The 16,863-nt window shown below is 38.1% G+C and overlaps 1 long non-coding RNA gene across 2 annotated transcripts in view; it reads right to left on the reverse strand.

The window, feature by feature from the left end:
- The window catches only part of LOC102156351, a 33,958-nt gene that overhangs the window by 13,983 nt on the left and 3,112 nt on the right, over positions 1–16,863 (reverse strand). The window contains exons 3-4 of one of the 2 annotated variants that reach the window (XR_005363115.1): positions 15,812–15,996; positions 9,849–9,887 (exon numbers count right to left, since the gene is read on the reverse strand). This is a non-coding gene — a long non-coding RNA (uncharacterized LOC102156351). Of the gene's footprint in view, positions 1–9,848; positions 9,888–10,255; positions 14,159–15,811; positions 15,997–16,863 lie in introns of those variants that run through there. The other variant, XR_005363114.1, reaches the window with a different exon arrangement.

The following is a 16,863-nucleotide window of genomic DNA, read 5'->3' on the forward strand; positions in this document are numbered from 1 at the left end:
GAGATAAAAACAGAACTTTAAGTAAAAATTGCAGTTGTAAGGACCCTGAGTGTTTCCTTTCTGATAACATTCAGCATCCCTGAGGGATGGAATTATCTCATATGAGATAGAGAAGTATTCAGGGAACTGTAGGATGAAGCTGTGGAAAAGAGCAAGAGAAAACATGATTTTGACTTCATGATTTTTTGTCTCAATTTGTATTTTGGAGATATAACACTGGAATTCTATCTCTCAAAAGCCTGGGATATCTTTTTTCTCACCATCATTTTATTATGAAAAATGAAGACATATAGCAAGGTTGAAAGAATTTGAGTGAAATAATTTTACATTGCAATATACTCACCCTACCTAGATTTTTACTTTTAAATTATACTCTCCTTGCTCTACCACGTATCTGTCCATCTAATCATCCCTTTTAAAATCCATTTTATTTTTTGATGCAATTAAAGTAAATTGCAGACATCATTACTTCTCCCTTAATATTTCAGCATACATATCAATAACTAAAGTTCAATATAGTTGTTAAAATGAAAATGTACTTATTAAAATGTGTAAATTTTATGTGTATATTTGCTGAGTTTTGACACATATGAGTAACCCAAACCACTATGACAATGTAGAACATTACCATCACTCCAAAACGTTCCCTCATGCTCCTTTCCAAATAATCCTTGCCCTTACCTCCTCCAGAGGCAATGACTGTTCTAATTTTTTGTCTAACATAGATTAGTTTTGCCTGTTCTAGAATTTCATATAAATGAAATCATACAGTAATAAATTATTAGATAATAATGTTTTTTAGATTTATCCACATCATTGCACATTTGTTCCTTTTCCAGCCTTTTATTTATAAATATACAAAAATTTAAAAATTTATTCTTCTATTGAGGTATATCTGGGCCATTTCCAATTTGGAGTTATTATGAATCGAGTTGTTATGAGTATTTGCATTCAAGTCTTTGTGGGACATGTTTTCATTTCTCTTGGTACATGCCCAGAAGTAGAATTGCTGGTCATAGGGTAGGTACATATTTATGTCTTCTAATGCCAGACTATTTTTCCAAGTGGTTATACCATTTTATTTTATTTTACTTGTTTTATTTATTTTATTTTATTTTTTTATTTATTTTATTTTATTTTATTTTATTATTTTATTTTATTTTATTTTATTTATTTTATTTTATTTTATTTTATTGGTGTTCAGCTTACCAACATACAGAATAACACCCAGTGCTCATCCCGTCAAGTGCCCCCCTCAGTGCCCATCACCCATTCACCCCCACCCCCTGCCCTCCTCCCCTTCCACCACCCCTAGTTCTTTTCCCAGAGTTAGGAGTCTTTATGTTCTGTCTCCCTTTCTGATATTTCCCACACATTTCTCCTCCCATCCTTTATATTCCCTTTCACTATTATTTATATTCCCCAAATGAATGAGAACATATAATGTTTGTCCTTCTCCGATTGACTTACTTCACTCAGCATAATACCCTCCAGTTCCATCCATGTTGAAGAAAATGGTGGGTATTTGTCGTTTCTAATGGATGAGGAATATTCCATTGTATACATAGACCACATCTTCTCTATCCATTCATCTTTCGATGGACACTGAGGCTCCTTCCACAGTTTGGCTATTGTGGACATTGCTGCTATAAACATCAGGGTGCAGGTGTCCCGGCGTTTCATTGCATCTGTATCTTTGGGGTAAATCCCCAGCAGTGCAATTGCTGGGTCGTAGGGCAGGTCTATTTTTAACTCTTTGAGGAACCTCCACACAGTTTTCCAGAGTGGCTGCAGCAGTTACATTCCCACCAACACTGCAAGAGGGTTCCAATTTCTCCACATCCTCTCCAACATTTATTATTTCCTGTCTTGTTAATTTTCCCCATTCTCATTGGTGTGATGTGATATCTCATTGTGGTTTTGATTTGTATTTCCCTGATGGCAAGTGATGCAGAGCATTTTCTCATGTGCTTGTTGGCCATGTCTATGTCTTCCTCTGTGAGATTTCTCTTCATGTCTTTTGCCCATTTCATGATTGGATCGTTTGTTTCTTTGCTGTTGAGTTTAATAAGTTCTTTATAGATCTTGGAAACCAGCCCTTTATCTGATATGTCATTTGCAAATATCTTCTCCCATTCTGTAGGTTGTCTTTAGTTTTGTTGACTGTATCCTTTGCTGTGCAAAAGCTTCTTATCTTGATGAAGTCCCAATAGTTCATTTTTGCTTTTGTTTCTTTTGCCTTCGTGGATGTATCTTGCAAGAAGTTATTGTGGCTGAGTTCAAAAAGGGTGTTGCCTGTGTTCTCCTCTAGGATTTTGATGGACTCTTGTCTCACATTTAGATCTTTCATCCATTTTGAGTTTATCTTTGTGTATGGTGCAAGAGAGTGGTCTAGTTTCATTCTTCTGCATGTGGATGTCCAATTTTCCCAGCACCATTTATTGAAGAGACTGTCTTTTTTCCAGTGGATAGTCTTTCTTCCTTTGTCGAATAGTAGTTGACCATAAAGTTGAGGGTCCACTTCGGGATTCTCTATTCTGTTCCATTGATCTATGTGTCTGTTTTTGTGCCAGTACCACACTGTCTTGATGACCACAGCTTCGTAGTACAACCTGAAATCTAGCATTGTGATGCCCCCAGATATGGTTTTCTTTTTTAAAATTCCCCTGGCTATTTGGGGTCTTTTCTGATTCCACACAAATCTTAAAATAATTTGTTCTAACTCTCTGAAGAAAGTCCATGGTATTTTGATAGGGATTGCATTAAACATGTAAATTGCCCTGGGTAACATTGACATTTTCACAATATTAATTATGCCAATCCATGAGCATGGAATATTTTTCCATCTCTTTGTGTCTTCCTCAATTTCTTTCAGAAGTGTTCTATAGTTGTGAGGGTATAGATCCTTTACCTCTTTGGTTAGGTTTATTCCTAGGTATCTTATGCTTTTGGGTGCAATTGTAAATGGGATTGACTCCTTAATTTCTCTTTCTTCAGTCTCATTGTTAGTGTATAGAAATGCCACTGATTTCTGGGCATTGATTTTGTATCGTGCCATGCTACCAAATTGCTGTATGAGTTCTAGCAATCTTGGGGTGGAGGCTTTTGGGTTTTCTATGTAGAGTATCATGTCATCGGCGAAGAGGGAGAGTTTGACTTCTTCTTTGCCAATTTGAATGCCTTTAATGTCTTTTTGTTGTCTGATTGCTGAGGCTAGGACTTCCAGTACTATGTTGAATAGCAGTGGTGAGAGTGGACATCCCTGTCTTGTTCCTGATCTTAGGGGAAAGGTTCCCAGTGCTTCCCATTGAGAATGATATTTGCTGTGGGCTTTTCGTAGATGGCTTTTAAGATGTTGAGGAACGTTCCCTGTATCCCTACACTCTGAAGAGTTTTGATCAGGAATGGATGCTGTATTTTGTCAAATGCTTTCTCTGCATCTATTGAAAGGATCATATGGTTCTTGTTTTTTCTCTTGCTGATATGATGAATCACATTGATTGTTTTATGAGTGTTGAACCAGCCTTGCATCCCAGGAATAAATCCTGCTTGGTCATGGTGAATAATTTTCTTAATGTACTGTTGGATCCTATTGGCTAGTATCTTGTTGAGAATTTTTGCATCCATGTTCATCAGGGATATTGGTCTGTAATTCTCCTTTTTGGTGGGGTCTTTGTCTGGTTTTGGAATTAAGGTGATGCTGGCCTCATAGAACGAGTTTGGAAGTACTCCATCACTTTCTAACTTTCCAAACAGCTTTAGTAGAATAGGTATGGTTTCTTCTTTAAACATTTGATAGAATTCCCCTGGGAAGCCATCTGGCCGTGGACTTTTGTGTCTTGGGAGGTTTTTGATGACTGCTTCAATTTCCTCCCTGGTTAGTGGCCTGTTCAGGTTTTCTATTTCTTCCTGTTCCAGTTTTGGTAGTTTGTGGCTTTCCAGGAATGCGTCCATTTCTTCTAGATTGCCTAATTTATTGGCGTATAGCTGTTCATAATATGTTTTTAAAATCGTTTGTATTTCCTTGGTGTTGGTAGTGATCTCTCCTTTCTCATTCATGATTTTATTAATTTGAGTCTTCTCTCTCTTCTTTTTAATAAGGCTGGCTAATGGTTTATCTATCTTATTAATTCTTTCAAAGAACCAACTCCTGGTTTTGTTGATCTGTTCCACAGTTCTTCTGGTCTCGATTTTGTTGAGTTCTGCTCGAATCTTTATTAACTCCCTTCTTCTGCTGGGTGTAGGATCTATTTGCTGTTTTTTCTCTAGCTCCTTTATGTGTTAGGTTAGCTTTTGTATTTGAGTTCTTTCCAGTTTTTGAATGGATGCTTGTATTGCGATGTATTTCCCCCTTAGGACTGCTTTTGCTGCATCCCAAAGATTTTGAACAGTTGTATCTTCATTCTCATTAGTTTCATGAATCTTTTTAATTCTTCCTTAATTTCCTGGTTGACCCTTTCATCTTTTAGCAGGATGGTCCTTAACCTCCATGCGTTTGAGGTCCTTCCAAACTTCTTGCTGTGATTTAGTTCTAATTTCAAGGCATTATGGTCTGAGAATATGCAGGGGACGATCCCAATCTTTTGGTATCGGTTCAGACCCGATTTGTGACCCAGTATGTGGTCTATTCTGGAGAAAGTTCCATGTGCACTTGCGAAGAATGCGTATTCAGTTGAGTTTGGATGTAAAGTTCTGTAGATATCTGTGAAATCCATCTGGTCCAGTGTATCATTTAAATCTCTCGTTTCTTTGGAGATGTTGTGCTTAGAAGACCTATTGAGTATAGAAAGAGCTAGATTGAAGTTACCAAGTATAAGTGTATTATTATCTAAGTATTTCTTCACTTTGGTTATTAATTGATTGATATATTTGGCAGCTCCCATATTCAGGGCATATATATTGAGGATTGTTAAGTCCTCTTGTTGGATAGATCCTTTAAGTATGATATAGTGTCCCTCTTCATCTCTCACTACAGTCTTCGGGGTAAATTTTAGTTTATCTGATATAAGGATGGCTACCTCTGCTTTCTTTTGAGGACCATTTGAATGGTAAATTGTTCTCCAACCTTTTATTTTCAGGCTGTAGGTGTCCTTCTGTCTAAAATGAGTCTCTTGTAGACAGCAAATAGATGGGTCCTGCTTTTTTTATCCAGTCTGAAACCCTGCGCCTTTTGATGGGGTCATTAAGCCCATTAACGTTCAGAGTTACTATTGAAAGGTATGAGTTTAGTGTCGTCATGATATCTATTCAGTCCTTGTTTTTGTGGATTGTTCCACTGAACTTCTTCTTAAAGGGGAATTTTAAGAGTCCCAGAAGCTCTTTATCTCTCCTTCCATTTTGAATGAGAGCCTTGCTGGATAAAGTATTCTTGGTTGCATGTTCTTCTCATTTAGGACCCTGAATATATCCTGCCAGCCCTTTCTGGCCTGCCAGGTCTCTGTGGGAGAGGTCTGCTGTTACCCTAATACTCCTCCCCATAAAAGTCAGGGATTTCTTGTTTCTTGCTGCTTTAAGGTTCTTCTGTTTATCTTTGGAATTTGCAAGCTTCACTATTAAATGTCGAGGTATTGAACGGTTTTTATTGATTTTAGGGGGGTGATCTCTCTATTTCCTGGATCTGAATGCCTGTTTCCCTCCCAGATGAGGGAAGTTTTCAGCTATGATTTGTTCAAATACATATTCTGGCCCTCTGTCCCTTTCGGCGCCCTCAGGAACCCCAAGTAAACGTAGGTTTTTCTTCCTCAGGCTGTCATTTATTTCCCTTAATCTATCTTCATGGTCTTTTTTTTTTCTTTATTTATTGATAGTCACACAGAGAGAGAGAGAGAGAGGCAGAGACACAGGCAGAGGGAGAAGCAGGCTCCATGTACTGGGACCCCAACGTGGGATTCGATCCCGGGTCTCCAGGATCGCGCCCTGGGCCAAAGGCAGGCGCTAAACCGCTGCGCCACCCAGGGATCCCCTATCTTCATGGTCTTTTAATTGTTTGTCTCTTTTTTCCTCAGTTTCCCTCATTGCCATCAACTTGTCTTCTGTGTCACTCACTCGTTCTTCCACCTCGTTAACCCTCGTCGTTAGGACTTCTAGTTTGGATTGCATCTCATTCAATTGATTTTTAATTTCTGCCTGATTGGATCTAAATTCTGCAGTCATGAAGTCTCTTGAGTCCTTTATGCTTTTTTCTAGAGCCACCAGTAGCTTTATAATAGTGCTTCTTAATTGGCTTTCTGACATTGAATTGTAATCCAGATTTTGTAACTCTGTGGGAGAGAGGACTGTTTCTGATTCTTTCTTTTGAGGTGAGGTTTTCCTTCTAGTCATTTTGCTCAGTGCAGAGTGGCCAAAGACAAGTTGTATTGGGAAAGGGAGAAAAAGAGAGGAGAGAAAGAAGGAAAGAAAAGAGAAAAAGAAAAAAGAAAAAAAGGAAGAAAAGAAGAAAAAAAAAGAGAAGAAAAAGAGAAAGAAAGGAAAAAAAGGGGGTCGGGGAAGCAAACAAATCAAAAAGCAAAACAAAAACAAAACAAAACAAAACAAAAAACAAAAACAAAACCCCAAAAAAACCAAACCAAAACAAAAAAAACGGGGGAGTATCTTCTGATTCTGTGTACTTTAAGTCCTGTGACTTCCCCTGGAACTTGTCCGTCTCGCTGGTCTCTTGGGGGAGGGGCCTGTTGTGCTGATTCTCAGGTGTTAGCACTTGGGGGAGCTGCTCTGCCCCTGCCTGGTGCAGGGCTCAGTGGGGGTTGTTTACCCCGTGAGGCCCCAGGAGGAACAACCGCAGTGGCGGGGCCCGCTCTGTAGCCCTAGATTCAGCTCCTGCAGTAACTCCGGAGCTCTCCGTCTGCAGGGCCTGGAGGCTCCGGGGCGGGGGCGCTGATCTGCTCAGCTCGGGGCAGGAGCGTCCTCGCTGTCCTGGGCCCTCCCGGCCTCTGCCTGTCCCCGGGGGAGGCCGGATCCCGGGCTGTGTCCAGGCGCCCTGTGTTCCGGAGCCTGCGCTGTTGGATTCTCCCTCCCGCCCCACAGCCCCCTCCGCGGAGCCGCCCCCGAGCCCCCCCGCCCCAGCTGCTCCGCGTCCCGCCGTGCGCGCTGCAGCCCTTAGGGAGCTCGGCGCATTCTCCCAGGGCGCAGGTGCCTGTTAGTGTCCCCGGGAGCCCGAGGGCATCCCCGCCCTCCTGGGTCCTGCTCCAACTCCCTGCGGGCCCCTTTCCGCCCGGGAAGGTCGGTGCAGCTCCTGCTTCTCCGGGACGGGGCTCTCCTGTCCTGGGGATACTCGCCCCGGCCTCAGCCCGGCTCCTCGCGGGGCCCCTCCCCCTTGGATGCCTTTTGTTTCTTTAATTCTTTTTTTCCCCATCTTCCTACCTTGATAGAAGCGTGAACTCTTCTCACTGTAGCATTCCAGCTGTTCTCTCTTTAAATCTCAGGCGAATTCGTAGATTTTCAGGATAATTTGAAGGTTATCTAGGTAATTTGGTGGGGACAGGTGATTTGGGGACCCTACTCTTCCGCTGTCTTGCCCCTCCTCGGTTATACCATTTTAAATCTCCACCAATAATGTAAGGAAGTTCCAGTCACTCCACAGCCTCGTCAATGTTTAATTTTGTCACTCCTTTAAATTTTAGACATTCAGTGGGTATGTAGTGACTGATATATCACTGCAATTTTAATTTCCATTTCCCTATTGATTAATAATGTTGAGTACTTTTTTCATGTGCTTATTGGCTTATTGTACTTTTGTACTTATTGAACTTTTATGAAACATCTTTTCAAACCTTTGTCTATTTTCTATTTGATTGTCTTTTTATTGTGATTAGTGGTGTTTCTTTGTATTCTAGATCAGTGCTGTTCAATGGAATTTTCTGCACAATCCAACATGTTTATTGTGAAAAGTGTCTAGTGCAAATGAGGAAGTGTATTTTTAATTGTATTTAATTTTAATTAATTTAAAAAAGATTTTATTTATTTGAGATAGAGTGCACATAAGCGATGGTGGGGGCAGAGGGAGACGGAGAAGCAGACTCCCCAGTGAGTAGGGAGCCTGACTTGGGGCTCTATCCAGGCCTGGGATCATGACCTGAGTCAAAGGCAGATGCTTAACTGACTGAGCCACTCTGGTACCCCTAATTTTAATTACTTTTTTAAAAAAGACTATTTATTCATGAGACACAGAGAGAAAGAAAGGCAGAGACACAGGCAGAGGGAGAAGCGGGCTCCATGCAGGGAGCCTGACATGGGACTCAATCCTGGGACTCTAGGATCATGCCCTGGGCCGAAGGCAGATGCTAAACCGCTGAGCCACCCAGGCATCCCTAATTTTAATTAATTTTAACTGAAATAGCTACATAGGATAATGGCTACCATATTGGACAGTGCAGTTCAAAATACCAGTCCTTCTGACTCTGTGGCTTAGCTATTCATTTTTAAAAATAATATTTATTTATTTATTTGGGAGAGAGAGAGAGAGAGCGGGAGCAGGAGGGGCAGAGGGAGAGAGAGAGAGAATCTCAAGCAGACTCTGAGCTGAGTGCAGAGCCCAACGGAGGGCTCAATCTCACAAACTTGAGATCATGACCTTAGCCAAAATCAAAAGTCAGCTGCTTAACTGACTATGCCCTTCAGACACCCCTTGGCTATTCATTTTTTTAGACCGTATCTTTTGATGAACAGAAGTTTCAAATTTTGATCAAGTCTAATTTTTCAATTTTTTTCTTTAATGGCTGTTGAATTCTATGGCCCATCTAAGAAACTTGTGATTACTTCTAAGTCAATTGGTTTATGATCAACCTTGGTGAGGTAGGGTGAGAGTTGGGGTTATTTGAGTAACACTGTTGAAAAGACCTTCATTACCTGATTGGATGTTTTGTAATCTTTTTGAAGAACAACAACAACAAAAACCCTGTATGGATCTATTTCTGTCCTCTCTGTTCTCTTAATCTATTTGTTGAGCCTCATGCCATTACTATGCTGTTTTGATTACTGTAGGTTTATTGTAAGTCTTAAAGTCAGAAGTGTGAGCCCTCCGATTTTGTTCTTTTTCAAGATTGTTATGAGTATTTTAGGTCCTTTGAATCTCCATATAAACTTGAGTCAGCTTGTTAATTGGAATTATGACCGGGCTTTTGATTATTTAGATGTGATGGAAGAAACATTTGATATTTCTGAAAGTGGATATTTATATAGGGTTGACATATTTTAATACTTTGTTAAGAAGGGAAATAGGGTCTGATCAGTCTTCTATGACCTCGGGCAGAAGAGAGCCTATAATAATCCATTTCTCCCATTTTGTATTGTTTACTTAGAAGGAACTTTGGACAATAATTCTTTGGCAGAATGTGGGATTAGAGTTGCAGACTCTCTGGAGCATGACAAATCAAAAATCTAGGTCCCAAGAAACAGAATAGAAACCACTTCCAAGATGAACTAGTGATTCTAAATGTGAAAAACCTCTATATAACTCTTTGATTTATGTCCTATTTAAGGAAGGCAATAAATTTTGTGCTTTTCTGGTCTGCAGCATCTCTAAACTATTTTGCCTTGAATTTCTCAAAATTATTTTAGGAAAAGTGAAGTTACACAACCTTGTTCTCTTCAGTATAAGCTTGGAAAAGAAATCTATGGATTGTTTAGTTTAATCTCTTCATGTCATATGTGGAGAAATAGAGTTAAATAATTTATCCAACATCAGAGGGCTAGTTAGTAGCAGAGTTCTGACAATATTTCAGGCTTTTTCAACCTCTCTACTCCACTGGTATTTCCACCATGTATTGCTGTGATAATAGCTAACAAATCAGTAACTCCCAAGCCTCTACCATGTGCCTGGCACTAGGCTATGTATAGAGGATTTAAATTACCATTATGATATAGCTCTGGTCCTCAAATACCATACAGTCCTGTGTAAGAGAAGACACAATTAGAAAACAGTAAAAGGCAATATGTAATAATGTTCCAAATTGGATAGAATTTAGCATAAAGTGGTATGGATGTACATAGAAGTAATATTGTGCCTCATTTTAAATAAACATGGTGGTGTTATGGCAATGTAAGATTGTAATTGAGAGCAGTTTGTATAAGAGAGACCTGAAATAGGCTAGCTTTGCTAATAACTTAAATGTATAACATGAAAGCAATAAAATTTCACCTTAAATACACGCTCTATTAAACAAAATGTTAACAACTGTTAAGGAAGGTGAAGATTAATATTTGATGAAATTATCAGAGAAGGCTTAATAGAAGAAGTAGGGTTTGAAAAAGAATTTCAAGGAATGATAAAATTATGAACAGCAAAGGATTATAAACTATTACAAATGGGACATGAATGATATTTTAATGAAAATTTGAATACCTTATAAATTAAAATATGATTTCAGTGCAGTTCAAGAGAAGGCCATTAAATATGTTTATGGGCCTCTGAAATAAATTACTTTAAACTAAAGCTAGTGAAGCCCAAATTTGTATGAGAAGCTTAGAGGTGGAAATGCCTACTGAATTAGTCAAGTAGGTATCTAGATTTCTTTGTACAGAGGTGGTGCTATTTTACCCAAGTGCTTCTTTTGTGATAGCTGGTCCAAATGGAATACTGTTTTTTTTTTTTTAAACAATATTCCTGTAAAGGTAATGAGAGACCTGTATTTCCATTTTGTTTTCAACAATTTATCCTAAAACAAATATACTAACATCTCCAGTATTTTATTTTCTTGTCTAGAAATGGGACTAATAACTTCCCTGACAACTTCATGGCAGTTGTGAAACCTGAAAGGATAATGTGTGAAAATGCTTTGAAAATCTTTCAGATATAAGATTCAGTAAATAATAATAATTGTACAGATATGGCTCAATGGAGAAATATTCTATGAAAATATTTTAGGGATAAATTCTGCATAATTCTCTGCAGTATTGACTTGGCTTGTCTCCAAAGATTCTAATGGGCATTATTATATTTTTCCTGGGGTGTAGATAACTATAATGATATATGTGCAATAGGATTAAATGCTTCAAAGATACTGAATCATCTTTCATCAACTGGGCTGATTTACATTTTTGCAGTGAGCTGTTATTTAGAGTATCATTGGAAAATTCTTGTTTGTATTACTTTTTATTTAAATATTAAGTACAAAAATTGCTTTCTTTATACTTGTATCCAGATTAGTGCAATTATTTAAGAATGATGATGATCTGCTAATGTAGATAATGAAGTTGCAACTCTAATTTCTTACATAGCTGAAGGGAAAGTATTTGCTCATGAGAGAAGAGCAAAAAAGTAGAACTGTAATGCTAGACAGCGTTTTTCTTTCATTATAAAGTAAATTCAGTTGTTACCAAAAGTGGATTCAAGGGGCACCTGGCTGGCTCAGTACATAGAACATGGGACTTTTGATCTCAGAATCATGAATTCAAGCCCCACGGTGGGCATGAAGCCTGCTTTAAAAAAAAGGTGGGTTCAGTTGTTACTAAGAAAAACAGAACTTGATTTATGAAGCAAAGATCGTTTTCATTTTACTACCTCCATGTGTCTATTCTCCAGTATCTCATATTAAAACATTACTCTATGTAGTTTGTTAATATAACAATTAATACTCAAGTAATAACACTTAAAATTATCAACATAGGTTCAAAATTTCTTAACAAAATATGCATATTTTTATATGGCAAAAAAGATTGCCATTACACATCAATTATATCTCTGTAATTAAAAAAAATTCCATACGAGAACCTTTACCTTGACTATATTATTACTAAAATCTGGGTTACTGAGTATTAGTTATCTATTGCTGCATAACCAATTACCAGAACTTGGTAACTTAATACGCTTTTTAAAGAAAAAAAGATTTATTTATTTGAGAGTGAGAGTGAGAGAAAGAACATGGGGAGGGAGGAGGTGCAAAGGGAGAGGAGGAGAGAGAGAATCTCAGACTCCAAGCTAAGCATGAAGCCTGATGTGGGGCTCCATCTCACATCCCTGAAATCAACCTGAGCCAAAATCAAGAGTTGGATATTTAACCAATTGTGCCATCAAGGTGCCCCAAAGAACACATACTTATTAAGGGGTCATCCAGGGCTGGAGTCTCATTTGAAAGCTACCTTGGGAAGGATCTACTTCCAATCTAATATGGTTGTTGGCAAAATTCAGTTCCTTGCAGGCTTTTGGACTGAGGACCTCAGTTCTTTGCTGTCACCTGTTGCATGCCACATGGCCTTTTCCATAAGCAGTTCATACCATGGCAAGCTTGCATTGTCAAAGCCAGCTAGGAAGTTTCCTAGAAAGCCAGAAGTTACAATCTTACATATTGTAATCACAGAAGTGACATTCTAGCACTGTTGTTGTATTCTATTGGTTAGAACCTATTTATGGGTCCTGGTCACACTTAAAGGGAGCAGATTTATAAAGGGGATGAATACCAAGAGACAAAGATAATCTTGGGCCATTTTAGAGTCTGTTCGGAAAAAACTGATTAATGTGATTCATAACCTACAAAGAGAGGGGAACCCACTAAGAAAACATTCTCAATTAATTCTATAATCCAGAAGGGATTGGTGGGGTGGGCTTAATAGAATTTCCTTTTAACTATACAGCATCACAAACTAATAAGCATCAACTACTAAGCACACTATTTTCTTCCACTATTCTGCTCTTTGTCCAGTATTGTCAAATATAAGATAGCTCTAGAAAACTGGAAAGTGGACCCTGGAAAACTGGCAAATAGTTGTACTTCGGAAAAGCATTATAGAAATATAGAAATATAGAATTTTAAATATATATATATATATTTCATCAGCAAACAGTGTACTGCATCAAAATGGTGTTTATTTTGTTATACTGGTAACTGATACCTATTAAAAATGTCATTCTCAACAGCACCTTGCCAGCATGTTCTTTCACATAAATAACCTTGGTTAAATAAAACTGTAATTATTGCACATGATTAGAAATTTGCAAAAGAGATTCAATGTGGCATTAATATAATAAACTCTTTGAGTAATTGACAAAACTTCTTCTGGTAATTAAAAGAGCTCTTTGTATTCCTAATCAAATCAAAATACCAGTTTTTAAACTACTCAGAATAATTATGCCCCAAATGAATATTTTTTATGCAAAAATATTTTTATCTGTTTTAAAGAGTAGCAAAGACTGGAAAAGCTGAGATGGAAGCAATTAGTGATTATCACTTCAATGGTGCTGAGTTATGGTTAGTAGATCGCCTCTAATAGGATTGAAAATAAGTTCATTAGCCTCAATCATTGGTGGTCAGGAAAACCCTATTTTTAATTTTTTTTTTTTTACAAAAGATTTTATTTATTTGAGAGAGAGAGAGAGAGCCACACTTGAGCAGGGGGAGGGGTGGAGGAAGAGAGAGAGAGTGAGAGAGAATCTCAAGCAGATCCATGCTGACACAGTCTGATGCAGGGTCAATATATTGACCCTGAGATCATGACCTGAGCTGAAATCAAGATGCTTAACTGACTGAGCCACCCAGGGGTCCCTGGGAAAATCCTATTTTATTTAGGATGCAGTGGAAAATGGACCCAAATACTGCTTAAAATGTTGTTTGGTATGAATTAGAGCACTTTAGGGAGCCTAATTGCTGTGTAGAAGGCTGGACAAAGATATATTTCAGACTTTGAAGTCTGCCAGTCAATCCTAGATCAAATTGATATTATTACCCTTAATGATGTTATTTCCACTTTATGGCTCTAAATCAGCACACAGATGTATTTTGAGAGATTATAGTGGTTTGGTAGGAGCTCTTAACTTTTATAAATGGATTGAACACAATTTTTGCCTGCAACATTTATAACATATCATGTATAATACCTGTAAATATGGTTAATACATCCTAAATAGAAAAGGTTAATAAATGAATTGACAAGATTTGGTATCAGAACACCAAGTAGACTAAGGTATTATTATGTAAGCCACATGACTATAGAGGACATCCTCACATTTTGGTAGCAGTGTATAACAGACAAAAATCTATATTATCTCTTTTTCCCTGAAGAAAATAGAACTTCAAATTAGCTGATGCGAAGGTTTGGTATCTTGATGGGGCTCTGCTTTGTCATTGTCCTTGGTGTGTTCTCTAAAGTGCACAGGAAAATTCTCTTCTGAATACAGAATGAAGTAAGGTGTTAGCACAGTCTTGTAGAGACTTAAGTCTTCTAATATCTAGAATAGAATTGAAGGGTAGGAAGACTTGGCTGAATGAATACAGGTTTGGTACTTGGAGAAAATGAAATAAAAAAGCAAAATTATGAGAATACTGAGGCCCTGTATGTGTAGCAAGTATTTGCCTTGGGTGACAATACTTTTTCTAAATTCTGCTTGTGTGGCTTCTAATTCAGGATAGGATCTTCTTTGAAGCCTTAAACAATAAATAGAGACTAAATTCAGCTATAACTCGAGCCCTGTGACCTTTGTCCACGGATTCAGTTCAATCTCATAAATCAGAAATTCAAATGTCAAATCACCCATGATTTATCCAGCTCTGAATACTGGCATTTAGAAACCCATCCTGTCTCATTCTAGAGGTGAATTTTTGGTCAGTGGGAGGCCTATTCTCAGAAGCCTATCTAGTCTGAGAATATACATACACTTGCCTTATATAATTTTTAAAAAGAAGAATGGGGACTTTCTTTGATAGCACCTTAGTTTACATGAGCGAAGGTACTGAAAGCCTTTGATATGAGAAAACTTCTTAGACTAGGTTTCCTACAGAGAGACTGATTCAATGAGAAACTATTTACCTAAGCCAGAAATACTTTATAGCTTAATGTGAAAATTTGTATTAGATATTGGTAAGAGACAGTGTCATGTTTAGTTATGAGCAGAGATATTTGGAAACAAATTGTACCATAGGACAAAAGAGGGTCAATTAATGGGGCTGTCATTTATACAAGTCCATTGATAGGGTGAGATTTTCATTTCAGCAAGCCTTGTGGGCAGGATAAAAGGTTCATTTGGGGACAATAACCTTAAACTGAAGGAACTGGCACTAGTTCTAAGCTTTAGTTAATATATTAACAGAGACAGGAAACTGTCCATACCTTCTTATTCCTTAGTGAATTGAACAAAGGAATGAAGCATGTTCTCAGCTGATAAGTTAAGCTTATGGATGGGGATGAGGCAGGCTCTGCCTCTGTGTAGGAATCTGAACTCTCAGCAAGCCCATGGTCACCTGAGGATCTTTTTTTGGGGGGAGGGGTGGGAATCTAGCAGATACAAATATATGCTTCCGAGACAATAATACAAAGTATTCCCCTATTTATAGGAGACATTCAAAAGAATCCTGTTTGTTTTGAATAGTACTTATTTATTAATTTCTCTTGGGGTGGTAGAAACCAGTATTGTGTGTATGTAGTGTCCAGATGTCTGCATGGTGATGTGACATTTAATCCGGAAGGTCTTTATCTGTTTATACCAGCATTGAATGAGATTCCACATACTTAACCATGCACGTTGTTGCCAAGTCTTCCTTTATTCTTGACCTTAAGGTTTCTTAAAGATCAGCTTTTTCTCTTAGCCACTCTTGTGGTTCCTTGCAGGAACTCTCTTAGCCTGTCTGCCTACACACGATACTCAACTGTTTTTATTCTGTGGTCCTGACACTACATTGATAGTGGGGACATTGATTCTGTTGTTATTACATCCCTTACACTGATTTGGGGCTCTGATATTCCCCCTCTTTACTGGGATTCAATTGGAGAGACATAGTCACAGTATATCTGGTTCTTTCTTTGGAGCTGTAATAGGTACTGATTATTTTAACTTCAAATAACAAAAATCCTAATTAACAGTGGTTAAAACAATTAATTATCTCACCCAACAAGAGAAATGGAGATGCAGGTCAGTACTGGCATAGCAGCTTAACTCTATAACCAAGAATTCATCTTCCTGATATATTTCTACTTCATTACCCTTACTGTTGGCTTTTGTCATTGTATCTGTCACCATTGTGCTTCTCATGTTCACACAATTGATTGCCACAACTCCAGGTGTCATATCCACTGTTAAGATGGGGGAAAAGGAGTAGTATCAATTAGGCTCTATTTTATCAGAAAAACAAAAGCTTTCTCAGAAGCCTTCCCCAGGAAATTTCTCTTACACCACATTGTCCGGAACCATACCATACATGCCAAGATCTATGTCTAGAATTAGCAAGTGAGACTAGAAAAGTAAGTATTTGGACTTTAATCCTTTATAGTTGAATGCTGCAAGGAAATTGGGGGTTAAGAATGTTCTTGGGCTATCCAATTACCAATATCTGGCTTAAGGACTTGTGAATATCTAAGTTCTCATTTTTCTTCTCTCTTGATTCCCCATAATTCCACAAAATTTTATATAGTCTTTCTAGGACAGATATTGAGTTGGCTTATTCAATATCCATTTCCAATAATTTTTTCATTGCTTTCCACTAATCTATAGGTTAAGGATATGTAAATGCTTTATTTCTCAGCTTCTCTTGCTTTTAGGGGTGGTCATGTGACCTGGTTCTAGGCAATCTGTTGTGTATGTGGCTTCTCTCTCTCCCTTTCCCCACCTCCCTCCAAAACAGGGACAAACACCAGAGAAAGCTTTTTATCTTTGTTATTCTCCTCTTTTCCTGTATGGAACATAGCCTTGATGCCTGGAGGTGCAGCTACCATCTTGGAGCAAAATAAGGACAACAAGATGATGGAACCAAAAGAATGAATCTGGGACATAATAACACAATGGAGCCCCTGCATCAGACCTGAAGAGTCTGCCTGTGAACTTTTCATATGAGACTAATATATTCCTACCTATTTAAAACAATGATAGAGTTTTCTGCTACTTGCAGCCAAATGTAATCCTAACTTATATAGGTGAGAAACCATGTTTTTATATCATGTAGT

This window comes from Canis lupus, chromosome 8 (genome assembly GCF_011100685.1).
Source record: "Canis lupus familiaris isolate Mischka breed German Shepherd chromosome 8, alternate assembly UU_Cfam_GSD_1.0, whole genome shotgun sequence".
Lineage (NCBI taxonomy): Eukaryota > Metazoa > Chordata > Mammalia > Carnivora > Canidae > Canis > Canis lupus.